Here is a 10,695-nt window from a genome sequence, read left to right as displayed (position 1 = left end):
ATTTGGTAAAACAAGAAATATCGCCAATTCATTTTGTAAAAATCAGCATTGCCATAATAACAACGTCTAACAAAAATAACACACACACACACACACTCATGAGAAAAAAATTTCTGTTATAGATAGAAATGCTTTACTGGATTGGCTGTTGTCAATTTGTTGCTACCGTTATTTTCTTCTAGTGTAGTGGGCAGTACATTTCAAAGAATCATCTTCCCTGTAGGTTTTTAGGGCTTGACAATAAGATAAATTGGCATGTATTTTGGAAGACAGAAATAGAAGCCACAATTTTCAGGAGGTCATACAACCAGCTTGCTACATTGCTTGAAACTAAAGTTGTTGGTAAATATTTGATTCTCTCCTACATTAATTCCTACCAAATTTTTGAAGTCCTATTTCCTATATTAAATATCTTATTCCTGTAACATTTATGGTGGCTCTGCTTTGCTGACCAAACCAGGACTAATAAAAATGTTCATACAAGAATGGTTCTACGGGAAGTGACTTTAAGGAAAGGAGTCTGAAAGTGGTTCCAGAATCTGCTTACATTAAAAGGCTTTAGTGATTTCCCTGCCAGTAGTAAATGAGATTCTGACAATCTCTCTAGTGTTAGGAAAGAGACTAAATAACAATGGTAAAACTGAGTCTGAGAAGTGTCACTAAAGTATTAGTTGGGCGACTAAACTCAAGCTATAGGAGCTACAAATGGAATATTTGAAACCCAAATGTAGATATTTGATCTTGGTTTAAACTGTTTCTGCCCCTTACTTTGATGCCCATGAATGACATAGCCCCTTTTTCACTATGACAAGCTTCCCTCCTTTATTTCTTATTCTCTAACAGTGAGTAACTTTGCCTTTGTTTATTTTTGTGTTCCTCATGCAACAGAGACTAACATAACCATTTTATTAATTTACAATGTTGTCATTGTAATTATTACACAATTCCCTGTGGAAGATGTTATAATGAGATTTTACTTACGTACCTTCCCTATAAAGTAAAGTTGGGGGCATCACAAAATCTTTTCCAGGGTTTCCAGCTCTCTAGGTGTTGTTCTTTGGCATGTGTTTTTCAGTAAAGATATACTGAGGTTGAGTAGGGAGGGCCACATGGTAGCATGTGTCTGTGAAGAAGTATACATGGGTATTTATTTGATAGCAAGCAAACTGTTTTGCAATTAATAAACCTTAATAGCTTCTGGCTTAGTATTAGCATCTGTTAAGCTAAAGAGGCAACAGGGAATCAGTGAAGTTTAACTGTAGGTTGGGGGGAATTCTAAGCATAGACTTAGACTCTGCCTTAGCAGAGTCTTGTGTCCCAAACTTGGAGTGGGAAGAGTGGTACCCCATAGAACCTGAAGGAATAATATGAGCAAAGACAGTGGACATCTTAGTGATTATCTCTGCAGATACATAACCCAATAATCAGATGATACCAACTCTTTTGCCTGGGACCTATATGAAGTCCCAAAATCCTTGATATAAAAATATAGGAGTGAGGTGGGGGCACAGAGGATGCTTGGAGATTGCAAGGAGGCCCTAAGAATGAATGAGGTATACTTTTTTTTTCTTTGCAGATAAATTGTGAGTTCAGAGTTAGAAATTAAGTTAATTTATAGAAATAAGAGTTGCAGCTACAGTGGCCCCTTTACCCACAGTTTTATCAGTTTTAAATTGCACGCCCTTCTGAGTAGTGTGATGAAATCTTGTTCTGTACCACACCAACCTGCCTAGGACATGAATCATTCCTTTGTCCAGATTCTTCATGCTGTAGACACTACCTGCCCACGAGTCACTTAGTATCAGCCTCAGTTATCAGATAGAATATCATGAGATGGCAATGCTTGTGTTCAATTCACTCTTATTTGACTTCATAATGGCCCCAAAGTGCAAGAGTAGTGACGCTAGCAATTTAGATATGCCAGAGGAAAGGAGTAAAGTGCTTTCTTTAAGTAAAATGTGAGGCTGTGAGTAGTGATGCAGGCCTGTAGTCCCAGCTATTCAGGAGACGGAGGCAGAATAATTGCTTGAGCCCAGGAATTTGAGGCTACAGTGAGCTATAATTGAACCAAGGCACTCCAGCCTGGGCAACAGATGAGATTCTGTCTCAGTAATTAAAAAATAAAAATAAAAAGATGAACGCTCTCAATACGAAAAGAAGAAACAATCGTATGCTGAGGTTGCTAAGATTTACATTAATTCTTCTATCTGTGTCATTGTGAAAAAAAAAAGATTTGTGCTGGTTTTGCTACAGCACCTCAAACTGCAAAAGTTACAGCCACAGTGCATAAGTGCTTAGATAAGATGGAAAGGCATCAAATTTATGGATAAAAGACTTTAAAAGAAACATGTTCCAACTGTTTGGCAATCCAGTTTGGTACTGTTCGTGATTTCAAGCATCCATGGAAAGTCTTAGAACATATTCTCCCAGGATAAAGGGAGACTACTGTACTGCTGAATGTGGTCTGATAATCCTAGGGCATTTACCTACTGAGGTTCTAGCATATGTCAAATTCGGATTTGGGAGGTGGGGGAGTAAATATTTACTACCCGCATAAAATTACGCACGCCAAATCCCTGTACACCTAGAGAATTCCAAATTCTCTAGGTCTAAAGCCAACTTCCATATTATTAGACTAGTGACCAAATTAGTAGACTAGTCCACCCCTATTATATTGCTTGTGGTGGGAGGGGGGCAAGGATGAGATACAGAAATAACACTGGGCAGGGGCAGAGTTCACCATTACTCAGGGACGATGCTCTTCACTCATTTGAGTTCTCATGACTCATGATTCCACCATCAGCTGAGAAAGCCAGGCCCAAACATCACCATTTAATTATATGCTAGACCATCAAACTTTTTCTCAATGACTCAAACTCTTCAGTTCCTAGTATCCAAGGTAGCTATACTCCCTGTAGAAGGTATTTTCATACATGAAGTGTAGAAGATATTTTATTTGTTCATGTTTTTGAGTGTTTAAAATGTTTTTTTTTTTGCCTCTTGCCCTTTTTCTGTTAATAGTGCTTTCTTTCATTGGGAGAAGTTTATGCCACTCTGATCATATGGAAAAATGAACTTCATTTCTGAAGCCACCTTGGTTGGCTCAGGTGTAGGAAAGTGGCCCAACATAGCCAAAGTCTTCCCTGGGAGGTATAGAAGTCAAAGAAGAAGAAGGAGAATAAGAAGGAGAAGGAGAAGAAGGAGAAGGAGATGGAGAAGGAAGGGAAAGGGGAAGGGGAAGACAAAGAAGGAGGAAGAGAAGGAGGAGGAGGAAAAAGAAAAAGAAAGAAAACAAACCAACATCCCACATTTTTTTTTAATCTAAAATTTTTTTAAAAAACTAAATCTAGGCCAGGCATGGTGGCTCATGCCTGTAATCCCAGCACTTTGGGAGCCTGAGGCGGGATGATCACCTGAGATCAGGAGTTCAAAACCAGCCTGACCCAAATGGTGAAACCCTTTCTCTACTAAAAATACAAAATTAGCTGGGTGTGGTGGCATATGCCCATAATCCCAGCTACTCAGGAGGCTGAGACAGGAGAATTGCTTGAAACCAGGAGGCGAAGGTTGCAGTGAGCTGAAATTGCGCCATTGCGCTTCAGCCTGGGCAACAAGAGCAAAAATCCTTTTCAAAACAAACAAATAAACTAAATCTAGTTGGAATAGGATTATGCAATCATATGTGTCTTAAAAGTCTATGCTGCATATTTGAAGATTTAAAATCTACAATTAATAAGCTGGATTTAACAAATAAAACATACATACTCTTTGGAAGACAACATAGATAATGTAAATGAAAGTGAACAAGTACTAGGCCACAAAGAATATCTCAACAAATCCAACAGAATTGATATCATAAATATTAAGTTTTATGACTTAAATGTAACTATAAGTAATAAACAGTAAAAAAGTTTAAAATATGCTCATAAATTAAGCAAATAAGAATTGAAATTATGATTATTATTTTTAGGGCAGCTTCTTCAAGCCAGAATAGGTTCAGAGAGCTCCTGAAATTATTTTAAATGAACACTTAAAGTATTACATAACCAAAATGTTTAGGTTGCAGCTAAAGCTATACTTATAAAATAAATTATAACCTTGAAGCAATGTAGAAATTAAAATGTACTATATTTGTTCAAATTCAAAAGCTAGGAAAAGACTGAACTCAAAGAAAGTAGAAGAAATATATAAATAACACAAGAAAAGAAATTTACAGAAAATAAAAAATTATAACACCAATAATATCAATAGTTGTTTCTTTGAAAAGGCTAATAGATAATGTTTAGCATTTAACAAATTAAAAGAGAAATGAAGAAAAAGTTGAAACAAAACGTATGGAGAAGTTCATATATCTATAAATGTAATCTAGGATTTAAAATTCAAAAGAAAATAGTACAAAAATTATTGAAGCACTTTTAAAAATTAGGTGAAATGAACATTTTAAAAGAAATGGATTGCCAACATTTACTCATTTACTCGAGAAGAACTAGTTAACTTGAATAGACCAATAGAAAAACTCAATAAATAATAAAACACATTGCTGGGTACTGTGGTTGACAACTGTAATCTTGGTATATTTAGAGGCCAAGGTGGAAGGATTGCTTGAGCACAGGAGTTAAAGACCAACCTGGGCAACATGGTGAGACCCTGTCTCTAGAAAAATAAATATTAGTCCGGGTGCAGTGGCTCACACCTGTAATCCCAGCACTTTGGGAGGCCAAGGCAGGCAGATCACAAGGTCAGGAGTTCGAGACCAGTCTGGGCAATATAGTGAAACCCCATCTCTACTGAAAATACAAAAAATTAGTCGGGCATGGTGGTGTGTAATCCCAGCTACTCGGGAGGCTGAGGCAGGAGAATTGCATGAACCTGGGAGGTGAAGGTTACAGTATGCCGAGATCGTGCCACTGCACTCTAGCCTGGGTGACAGAACAAGACTCTGTCTCAAAATAATAATAATAATAATAATATATAAATAAATAAATAAATAAATAAATAAATAAATATTTAAAAATTAACTGGGCATGGTGGCATGCACCTGTAGTCTCAGCTACCTGGGAAGCCGGGGTGAGAGGTTCACTTGAGCCTGAGAGGTTGAGGCTGCAGTGAGCTGTGACTCCAACACTGCATTCCAGTCTGGATGACAGAGCCAGACCCTGTCTCAAAAGAAAAAATTTAAAAAAAAAGCTTAAATAAAATATCTTTATCTTACCACTTTCCTACTTTCCTTGATTTCTCAGGTGAGTAAGAAACAATGTCTATATCATAAAAGGGTATTTGAGAGACTAGAAGTGTAAGCTTTGGATCTCATTTTACAGTGCTAGAATAACCTTATAAGGAGAATATAAATCACTTATCAAATACATTTATGTATATAGATGAAAAACTCTATAAAAATATGAAAAAATTGGGTCCATCAATTTATATAAAGAAGAATAGTATCTCATAATCAAGTAGGATTTATTCCAGGGATGCAAGCATGGTTCAATAACAGAAAATCTATGAATATGAATTATTTGTAAAAACTATAAGCTTGTCTCTACGGAGTAAAACGTATTTGCAATATCTGGATCTCCTTTCTCTTCCTCAAACATACCAGTTAAATTCTTTTTTTAGGGTCTATTCACTGATCCTACAATATTTTTAAAGTGACTGAAAAGACACTTTTCACTGACTTCTACCTGGAACTTACTCCTATCTCCTAACATCTACAAGGCTAACTCCTGCAAATCCTTCGTGTCCTTGCACGAGTAAAATCTCAATGAGACCTACCCTGACCACTCTATTTAAAATCTAACTCTACCCTCTTTCCTGGGACCCTCCTCAAAGTCAGGGGTCTTAACTTTTCACCATGTACAAGTTCATAGATTGAAATGTATTCAATGAGCAAGTATCACTTTTGTATTCAAATTATATTTTAGAAGTAAGTATAAAAATCATGGAGCCTATAGAATCTGTATACATCAATGAGATTGTGCAGCAAATAAAAGGCACCTCATATACTTTATATAAAACAAATACCATTAAATATTTTGGTTTTGGATATTTAAGTAGCTATACAGACTAATGCTGAGCATAGTACTTGACACACATAAAATGTTTTAGAGACATAGTTTGCTATTATATTAAACATTATAATAAAAGGGCAACTTAAAAACTTAGTGGTTATAATCAGTTCACAGAGGTAGGGGGTGCATTTCTCTGTCAAAAAAATGACAGCTTGTATTGGTATTTTTACTCGCCAGGGCCATTTAGGCTTTATCTCCAAAGTGCAGAAACAGTAAAATTCAATCATTTTCTACATTGTCTTGATTGCTTTACTATCTTAGTCAATTAGTTAAAAAATTGATTTGATTACTTTGACATTTGCCAATTCAGTTAACCCATCCTCTACCCATTGAGAAATCAGAGAACCTACTTTCCTTGCATCTACCTCTCAGTTCTTCATCAGTAGTATGAACAGAACAGAATATTCAGTGGATATTTTGGGCTTGTGCAGACTTTGTTTTCATAAAAATTTGGAGACCATATATCAAACGACATTTGGCATGGAGGACATTAGAATAAAAAGTTTTATTAAAATGCAAAAAAAAAAATCCTCACAATATACTCTACTGCCCGTATAGCAATATAAGCAAATGAATTAATGTAATCTTAGGATGTGAATTGATTTCAATGTTTTTCTTTAGTATTGTAGCTTTAAAATAATCTTTTAGTAAATGTTTGAATTATTTTTCTGAACTCTAGTGCTACATCTTTGGAAGTTTTTACATAATATTGTTATTCTAAAGGATTTGGTTTAAGAAATAAGGTAGAAAGGCTTGGTGAGTCAGATTCCTTCTCTCCTCTAGTCAAAGAGAATACTCTTTTCCTTCGTGTGATCTTTTATCAAATTTTAAAAATAATAAGTGTAATATTAATTGCTTAAAAGTAGGTATCAATTTCAGAAAGTGATTTAGATAGGGCAGGTTTTTATTTTTACAGTATCTAACAGATGCCTTTTGACGGTATGACCTTGGACAATCAAAGCTTCAGTTTTTTTCTGGCAATGTTTCATAATAACTAGACCTACATCACAGGCTTGGTGTAAGAATTAAGAAGTATATATTCATAAAATATAGAAATTATTCTGTACATTGAGAAGACACATAGTTAACATTAATCGATCCTTGTTAATATTATTAAATACAGTGTGGCTGGAAGCACTAGCCTCCCTTAACTTTTAGTTAATTCTTCCAAGTTCTGTTTTTTTTTCCTTTCTGTGTGCTGCCTCTTCCTCCCACACCAATACCATGTTGCCTATTTTGCCCTACGGTGACAGAGAAAGAACTCTGTAGTCATTAGCCTAAAAGATATTAGCAATTGAATTTTAAATCTTTGAAGACTCATTGTTGTTAAATTTTAAAAATGGATACATTTTACCTTTGGCTAGGGTTCCCAGACTCTCCTTTTGGGGTCGCTCCATTCTTCATCTATTTATTGTTTTCAAAGTTGCCTACCACTTGTGTTGAGATTCCACTCTTTCCTCCTGTTAAAAATATATGATTTGTTAAAGGGTTACAAGATAGTATAAAAGCACATGAAGTTTGAGGCCAGCAGAACTGAATTTATTTCTCCATTCTGTCATTGATCAAGTTTTCTGACTTTTTGCAATTTTTTTTGAGTATCACCTCTCTCTAATCTCTAAATTAGGAAAAATCACCTCATTAATTAGTTGAGAGGATTAAATAAGATATTATTAAGCCCCAGGTACTTAGTGGGAAGCTTAAGACAATAGTTGCTTTCTCCTACTTCTCTTCATTGGCATTGAGACATAAATTAGTATCAGTCATTATGGAGGGCATCGTTCTACAAATATTTTGTGACCTATGCATATGTATTGGAATTAGGTATCAGACATTAGTGGAAAAGCGTGGGAAAGAAATAATTTTTGTACTTCTTGGTACTACTGTAAATGGTTTCTGCCAGCATATGGATAACTTTGTTTCCCACAGATAATCCTAATCCTGATCATGGTGGACACAGCTCTCCTTATTTTCTTAAAATTTTATCAGTTGTTATTGATAATGTTGGTATTGTATTTCAGTTTCTTTATATATCAACATTAAATATTTGCCTGTCACCAAAATTGAAGTAAAAAGCAAAAAAAGTCCTATAAAAGGTTTATTTTGATGGTTTTTATTTTTTCACGTGGTGCATCTATCAAAGAGCATTTATTTACTCATGGCAGGGGAGGGGTATCAGGGAATTGAATCTAATTTAATTTCTTAACTTTTAATTTTTCAAAGTTGGGATTGGAAGAGAGGCTGAGAAAAAGCTCTCTTGGCTGTTTTAAAAGCTAAGGATTAGTAGCAATGTTCTGACCCGAAATTTAGGTCTTGTGATTTCTTTCCAAGAGATTTTTCATTGCATGAAAAACCTGTTTGCAATGGCCTTTTTAATTTAATTCAATCTTAACTGGATACGAACCGTAAAAGTCTAAGGGATTGTTAAAAGGCCTAAAAGTGCACAAAAGTATTTTTAAGAGTAATATTAATAATCTGGAAGTGAAAAATGTACTTTGCTAAGTTACTGAACCTTTCTACCTACGTTCTAGGTTCATTTTGCGTTTCTTTCAAATTTTGAACGTTTCAAGGACGGAAAATTTCATCCCTAGAGCATATGCACTGTTTAGGGGACGGTTCAGCCATTTTCAAAAGGACGTTAAGCTTTGTATTCAGAGGTATATATTTTAGGAATTCTCCACGTGGCTTAATTACGAGCATGCCTTGATTGTCAGCAGAGGTAAGTCAGGCTTCATCTTGTAATGAGACCCCTTGGAAAAAAGTCGGCTGCTGAGGCCCCAACATAGGGTGGGTGAGGACCAGCTTTCTAAAACGGCCTTTCACAACCTGGCTAGAATCACTGAGAGCTATGAGGCCACCGCCTGACGGAGAAGCCAATGCCCAGAGGCTTTTTCTTTCGCAAGAGATGTAAATGGCTGGCTTGGGGGGATAGGTAGGGAAAAGGGTTCTTTGGGTCACCCATTTTTTCTAGTCCCATTACTGACTCTTGGAGAATATTCAGATGGTGCCAGCTAGCACTATGCCTATTATTATTCTCACTGAGACAAAAGTCAGCGGCGGGTAACTGGTGTCCATTCTTTCGCTTGAGTGGGTTGGAGAAAGACTGGATGGCTGGAGGAATTTATTTTGTTTTGCTTTGGAGCGGGCTTCCCCAGTTGCATCCTGCATCGGGCGGGCACAGCCCGGGCTCTGGGAAGAAGCCGCTCGGCAGCCGCAGTGGCCGCTGCATCAATGGGTTGTGGGGCAGGGAGGTGCGGAGCCCAGCCTGCGCTCCTGGCTACCCTCCGCGCCCCGCCGCCGCCCACAGCCTACCCTTCTCCTCTGCAGCCGGTAGGCGGCCGTAACACGGGCGGGCCGGGCACGTGGGCACCTCCGTCACACCCTCACACATACACACACGCGCGCGCACACACACATACGCATGTACACGCGCACCCGCACCCGCGCGCCTGTATCCCGTGCTGTTTCCCTGGCAGACACACAGGCGCTCACGAGTCTCTCCTTGCCAGCCTGCAGAGCAGCGACCCCCAAAACCAGCTCCGGGTCCCAACCTAGGCAAGAAGCTGCTTCTCTGCAAACAGCTCCTCTTCGGCCTCCGTCACAGCCACCTGGACCTTACCCTTTGGCGACTGCTGCTGCTCCTGCCGGGACGTGGAAGCAGCAAGAGGCGCTTGGTCAAGACACACTGACGGTAATGGCAAGCGCCTACGCTAAGGGCACAACTGGGGGTGAGGTGGGGCTCGCCTTAGCTACCCAGGAGCCTGGGTACCAGCACCGGGAACGAATTGATGGGTCGATGCCGGGAAGGACTCGCTGCGTCCTGGGGTGGGAGGAGGGAGGGCAGCTCAAAAGCCCTGGGAGGGAGAAGCTCGGCTGGGCGGGCAACCTTCTAACTCTGCATTTCTGTACAATCAAGGTGGGGGGCGACAGGCTGCACATGTAAGGGGAAGCACATGGGTTGAAACGTGCCGCCATCCTTCCTTCCCGTCGTGGAAATTGCCCACAGCATCCCCAGAGACCCACTCGTTTCCAAGTCAAGTCGGGGTTGGCTGAAGGGTGGGGTCCAACACGGGAAAGTTCAAGAGGAAAGTTGGGAGGGTCGGGGCAGAGAGAGACGCGAGGTGAATTGGAAGCTAAACCTCGTGCTGGTGGGCGATAGGGCGGGGAGAGCAGAGAGCTTTATTCCTCATTCGCTTCCATTCGCTTTAGCAAAGGCAGAAGGCGACTACCGAGGACAGAGTGTTTTCACGTGACCACAGTTCCCTTTTGCTTGAGGTATCCTGTGATAAATGGCCCGAAAGGGGGCCTTTCGCCGTACGAAAGGCACGTGGCTACTGGAGAAATCACGGCTCCTGTGTTTCTGCGCATCCTGGAATTTGAGTGTGGCGGTGAGGGTGGTGCTGCTGGGATTGTAAGAAGATGGGAAGCAGTTAGAAACCCAGATCGTTTCTACCTTTCTTTCACTAGGCTGGTCTGTGTGTGACTGGGAAGAAGACTGTATTGAGTACAGGGAAAATCTTGCACTCTAACGTAGCGCACCAGCCTGATACATAAGAATGAATCAAGATGCCCGAGGCGTTCGGGGGCAGGCATGACCCACCCAGTGGCACAGGCTGCGGGAACGGGAATT

At 39.3% G+C, this 10,695-nt stretch overlaps 1 protein-coding gene and 1 long non-coding RNA gene across 2 annotated transcripts in view; one reads left to right on the top strand and one right to left on the bottom strand.

Moving 5' to 3' along the window:
* Window positions 1-1,007: 1,007 nt before the first annotated feature.
* LOC134737604 (uncharacterized) lies at window positions 1,008-9,452 on the bottom strand. Its single transcript, XR_010122648.1, has 4 exons — window positions 9,378-9,452; window positions 7,423-7,528; window positions 5,055-5,156; window positions 1,008-1,123 (listed from the first exon to the last, which is right to left on the bottom strand). It is a non-coding gene; the product is annotated as an uncharacterized LOC134737604 (long non-coding RNA).
* SLC6A15 (solute carrier family 6 member 15) overlaps window positions 9,424-10,695 on the top strand; it is a 53,998-nt gene continuing 52,726 nt past the window's right edge. The window contains exon 1 of the mRNA XM_054442438.2: window positions 9,424-9,756. The gene's annotated coding sequence lies outside the window, so the exon portion shown is untranslated. The remainder of the gene's footprint in view (window positions 9,757-10,695) is intronic.

Source organism: Pongo pygmaeus, chromosome 10 (assembly GCF_028885625.2).
Source record: "Pongo pygmaeus isolate AG05252 chromosome 10, NHGRI_mPonPyg2-v2.0_pri, whole genome shotgun sequence".
NCBI classification, from domain to species: domain Eukaryota; kingdom Metazoa; phylum Chordata; class Mammalia; order Primates; family Hominidae; genus Pongo; species Pongo pygmaeus.
This window is presented reverse-complemented; position numbering and strand designations above follow the sequence as displayed.